Source organism: Ranitomeya imitator, chromosome 4 (genome assembly GCF_032444005.1).
Source record: "Ranitomeya imitator isolate aRanImi1 chromosome 4, aRanImi1.pri, whole genome shotgun sequence".
In the NCBI taxonomy this organism is placed as follows: domain Eukaryota; kingdom Metazoa; phylum Chordata; class Amphibia; order Anura; family Dendrobatidae; genus Ranitomeya; species Ranitomeya imitator.
Genome location: NC_091285.1, coordinates 489,779,899 through 489,786,234, shown reverse-complemented (window position 1 = coordinate 489,786,234; position 6,336 = coordinate 489,779,899).

Below are 6,336 nucleotides of genomic sequence, written 5' to 3'. Positions count from 1 at the left end.
CATGAACCAAGAAGGAGGATGGCGATCATAAGAAGATGGAAGGCGCCGGATCAAGAAGAGCGACACCCCTCAGACCGGACCGCTCCGCAGGTGAATATAATAAAAGTTATTTTTCTTCTCTTACAGGTCGGGTTGGGGCAGATATACAGCATTATAGAATGCTGTATATCAGCCTTGAAAGGCGGTGGCTGTAACTCATATTGGCCAGACCGGGTGACAGGTTCCCTTTAATCAAATTGAAAAGCTGTGAAAAGTCCATCTGCCAAAATGTTGTCCTGTTAGAATTGCCCTGTCAATTAGCACTGTTATTGCTGAGTCTGAGTATGTGTGGTAGTGGTGGGCTATGTGAGAGGTCTAGAAATATCTTTTCTATTAAAATAGAATTATAGCTATTCGCCTTGTAACTCTATGTTCCTTTTAAAGTAAGCGAATATATCCCATGATATTGCGTTCCATAAAAGCATATCATATATTGTTATTATTTGCAGTAGTGCTGTGACTTTAAGTTCCCATTTCTGGCATGTGCTTTTAGAATGAGACATACTGATTTCTTGATAAATTAACTGCTGCTGCAGTAAAGTATGTCAATGAGCTGGGACTGGAGCTTAGGGTGTTCAGTCAGGACAGCTGGTTGGTATTGCCTTGAGGAGATGAAAGAAAGACCCCTCTACTCCCGCTGCACACAACTGCTGCACACCCTTTAGGTATCTCCCTTTATTTTTGCTTTATAGCGGTCTTATGATAAAGACCTAGGATGGGTCAAAACATCTACTTATTGTGTCTCTCTTCCATTTTTAACCAATTTTCATACTCCCACATGCTTGCACTGTAAAAATAAAAATCACGGTGGATTCTTCTTTTTGGATTCTTTGGGTTAACGGCCCACTTCCCCAGCACCTCCTATTACTGAGTGCAGACCAATTTTCTTTATTTTGGAGCACTTAAACTTCAAACACCCCTAATTCAGAAAATATAGAAGTCTGTGTGAGGCAGTGAGACACCCAAGGAACCGCCATTGCAGCTGGCAATATGGCTATTTATTTTGGCTGCTTTAACATTTAAATGTTTGATTTAATATACATCATTGTCCTGTATTATATGTGAGTTCAATTGTATTTTTTGGTCACTCCTTCAAATTGTCATGATTAGTGTGGCAGATTAAAGTTTATTTATTTTTTGCCATCATTTTTTGTCACTTTATTCTAAATAGAGAGAATTTGTGACAATGATAACTGTAGTCTATTTTCTTTTGTAATATTCACGTGTTTTGCAACCCCTATGAGCATGCTTTGATACTGGGCAGTGATTCATGTTGCCCCTATTATTTTTAGTGCATATTTTTGCTTGAACTTTATTCTTTTTTCTTGTGCTTAGGGTTAATTCACTGATTTTTGCACTGTCACTTTATGTAGGACAAAGGTCAGGGCCGTATTTAGAGTTTCTGCTGCTCTAGGCACTTTTAGCGCTGCCTCCCCCTTTGGTAAGCATGACACTATCGGCAGTGACTTTGGCAAGAATCGCTGTTGTGAAAATAGCCTTTTGCAGCAGATCGGGCAGTTTTTTTGCATCTGCCGCGTAACGGATCACTTACGGCAACACTGCGTTCTGCCTCCTTCATTCCCTATGGGATTTGCGGCACTTGCTGTGATCTGGCAAATGCGGTACCATACCTCCCAACTCTTGAAGGGAACGAGGTATAAAGGTTGTGGCGCACATAGTGCGCCGCGGCACATTTTAAGCCACGCCTTTGACCACACCCATTTCACAACTAGTCACACCCATATCCAAGTCCCAACCACACCCATTTAGCACTGATCACTCTGTTTCATATACAATAATTATAACCCAAAAAAAATATGGCCACACAATGCTCCATACTGTATAATGGCCACACATGATGCTCCATACTGTATAATGACCACAGATGATGCTCCATACTGTATAATGACCCCACATGATGCTCAATACTGTATAATGGCCCCACATGATGCTCAATACTGTATAATGGCCACACACGATGCTCCATACTTTATAATGCCCACACATGATGTTCCATACTGTATAATGGCCACACAGTGCTCCATACTGTATAATGACCACACATGATGCTCCATACTGTATAATGGCCACACAGTGCTCCATGCTGTATAGTGGCCACACATGATGCTCCATACTGTATAATGGCCACACATGATGCTCCATACTGTATAATGGCCGCACATGATGCTCAATACTGTATAATGGCCACACAGTGCTCCATACTGTATAATGACCCCACATGATGTTCAATACTGTATAATGGCCCCACATGATGCTCAATACTGTATAATGGCCACACATGATGCTCCATACTTTATAAGGCCCATACATGATGCTCCATACTGTATAATGGCCACACAGTGCTCCATACTGTATAATGGCCACACATGATGCTCCATACTGTATAATGACCCCACATGATGCTCAATAGTGTATAATGCCCCCCTCCCATCTTGTATGTATGGCTCATCTTCCTCCCATCCCATATGCATGGCTCATATCCCCCCGCATATGCATGGCTCATAATTCCCCCCCTGTATGCATGGCTTATATCCCCCTATAAATGGCTCATAATTCCCCCCACCTCCTGTCTGCATGGCTCATAATTCCCCCCTGTATGCATGGCTCTAAACCCCCTCTGCCCCCACCCCCACCCTCCTGTATACATGGCTCATATCCCCCCCACCTCTTGTATGCATGACTGGGCCGGTGGGGGGCCGGCGGGGGTTGGGGCGGTCGGGAGGTGAAAAAAAAAACCTTGCTCACTTGCTCAGGTGCCACCCCCCGCATCGTCCCCGCCCTAGGCACGTGTCCTCGAGTGCCTAGTGACAAATACGGCCCTGACAATGGTACTGTAAAATCTCTTGCCTCATTATACTTGTGTCACTTTAATAGCAATGCCCATATGCATGGGGATGTTGTTCTGATTTCAAATACCTTGGATGTATAGGTATTAGTATTAGAGATGAGCAAATATTTCAATGTTCTGTTTAGATTACGATCGCTGCATTAGCACTATTCGCCGATTAATTTGTCAAATATTCGGCAAACATAACCGAACGCCATTCAGGTCAATGGGAGGCAAAAACAAATGCATGCACACCTTATAATAGCCCCAAATGCTGCCAAAACACATCAAATATGGGGCAGACACCATGAAAGTGGCCTCAATTCACCCACAATACAAATTGTAGCATGGCACTGCAGCAATCAGCCAGGCATGAGGTATCGGGGTCTGGGACAGCATTTGCAGCTTTCAATTGAACGTCACAGTAAGACGAGGTGGGTGAGGGATCAGTGCAGGCCTCCTTTGCTGGGAGCCCTGATACCACATGCAACACCTCTACCTGCTTTCATGCTTATCCACACTCAGGTGGCACAAATATCAGTTTTGTAGACAAACATTGTCAGAAAAACGTAAGGATAATAACATTGGTAGTTGAGTCCAAGGAAGTGGAAGCCTGACAGACTCAGAGGCCTACTGCTACAGGCAACACTCATGAAGGAGTCAAAACCTGGAGTGTTCACATTTAAACAAATGATGGCCTTACACCACAGAAGTGGCATCAATTTAACCACAGTAGAAATATTATAATAGGGACTGACAAGTCTTCCACTACACCTAATCCAGCAGATGGACACCCGCCCATCACCTCTTCCTCCTTCATTTGTTCCTCAGATCATGCACCTTTGATAACAGTTTTTCTGTTATCATCAGCCCCCCTCGATCGCAGTAATCCACCCTCCCTTGGCAGCCACCTGTGTTCATCCTCCTCTGCTTCCTCTTCTTCTTCTGAGACAACCATATCCTCCGCAGGCTATTAAAAGTTTGTTTCAGCATATTGATTACCAGAATAGTGATGCTGATTGCTGATGATTGCGTCATCAGCATTAACCATTTTAGTAGCCATTTCGAAACTGTGCAGAAGGGTGCAGAGGTCCTTAATCTGTGCCCACTCTGTAAACGTGATATGCACAATGTCCGTATTGTGTTGGCCCAGGCTATACGACATGACATATTGTGTCAGGGCTTGTTGCTGCTGCCACAGCCACTGCAACATGTGAAGGGTGGAATTTCACCTTGTCGGCACATTGTAAATCTACCTGTTAACTGTCATGGACAAAGACCTCTGTATCGATGCAAGTCGATTACCTGAGGGGTGCGAGCAGCAGAAATGAGCACACAACTTAACAACTTATGTGCTTTCTGGAGTGCAGCTCACCCAGGCCTGGATAGTGGCGGAGTCCTGTACCACCAGGATAAGGACGGGAGCCATGCAAGGCACGTGTGTGAGCTTACCTCGCTGTAGGGCTGCCACTTGGTTTGCACCGTTATCAGACGTGAGTTGGCTCATCCTTTGCAGTGTCAAAAAAGGCCCACACATGCGAGCTGCAGACCCGCGGATGCTACTGGTCACAGCCACAGTTTTGGCTGAGGATGCATTGATTGTCATGCCTGCATCACTACGTTTCTGCGACATATGTCAATGGCAGCTCTCTTTCCCAAGTCCTTCTTGCTTGGTGCCTCGGGGTGATCCTCGACTCTGCCCTCTCTTTCAAGCCACATATCCAAGCCCTTGCCTCCTCCTGCCATCTCAAACTCAAATATATTTCCCGACCCCGCGCATTCCTGGACAACGAAACTAGGAAAACACTAGTGCCTTGACTACTGCAACCTCCTACTCTCTGGTCTCCCCTATAGCACTCTGGCACCACTCCAATCCATTATACGCTCTTCTGCCAGACTAATTTACCTGTCTCGCCACTATTCCCCAGCCTCACCCCTATGCCAAGCCCTTCACTGGCTTCCTATCCTCCAGAGACGCTAGTTGAAAACCCTCACTATGACATGCAAAGCCATACACAACCAGTCTCATCCATACATCTGCGACATTGTCTCCCGGTACTTACCTACTCGCAACCTTCGACCCTCACAAAATCTCCTTCTCTACTCCCCTCTTATCATGGAATAAATGGCGCTATAAAATGTATAATAATAATAATAATATAACTCACCAGATGCTACAAACTATTATGAAGTCAGGTACATTACTGTTCAGTACTAGGAACAGAACAATTTTTGTTTCCTCTGGATCAGGCCTCTATAACATACTAGATGCTACAAACTATTTTAAAGTCAGGTCCCCTACTGTATAACACTAGGAACAGAAGGATTTTTGGTAGCCTCTAGATCAGGCCTCTATAGCACACTAGATTCTACAATCTATTTGAAAGTCAGGTCCCCTACTGTATGACACTAGGAATAGAAGGATTTATGGTGACCTCTGGATCAGGCTTCTATAACACACTAGATGCTACAAACAATTTTAAAGTCAGGTCCCCTACTGTACGACACTAGGAACGGAAGGATTTTTGGTGACCTCTGGATCAGGCTTCTATATCACACAAGATGCTACAAACTGTTTTAACGTCAGGTCCCCTACTGCATAACACAAGGAACAGAACAATTTCTACGGCCTCTGGATCAGGCCTCTATAACACACTTGATGCTGCAAACTATTTTAAAGTCAGGTCCCTTACTTTTCGAAACTAGGAACAGAACAATTTTTGTGGCCTCTAGATCAGGCCTCAATAACACACTAGATGCTACAAACTATTTTAAATTCAGGTCCCCTACTGTATAACACTTGGAACAGAAGTATTTTTGTTGCATCTGGATCAAGCCTCTATAACACACTAGATGCTGTAAACTATTTGAACGTCAGGTCTAAAAACTGTATGACACTATGAACAGAAGAATTTTTGTGGCCTCTGGATCAGGCCTCTCTAAAACACTAGATACTACAAACTATTTTAACCCCTCTCTGACCTTAGACGTACTATCCCGTCGAGGTGCCCTGGGCCTATCTGACCCTCGACGGGATAGTACGTCATAGCGATTGGCTGCGCACACGGGGGGAGAGCGGCCGATCGCGGCCAGGTGTCAGCTGCCTATCGCAGCTGACATCTGGCACAATGTGCCAGGAGCAGTCACGGACCGCTCCCGGCACATTAACCCTCGGCACACCGCGATCAAACATGATCGCGGTGTGCCGGCGGTATACGGAAGCGTCGCGCAGGGAGCGTTGAGCAGTGATCGCGTTGCTTCGAGGGTCTCCTTACCTCCCTCCCTGTAGCAGGCCCGGATCCAAGATGGCCGCGGCATCCGGGTCCTGCAGGGAGGGAGGTGGCTTACCAAGTGCCTGCTCAGAGCAGGCGCTTGGTAAGCCTGCACTTCTCTCAGACAGATTGGTGATCTGACAGAGTGATGTGCAAACTGTTAGATCAACGATCTGT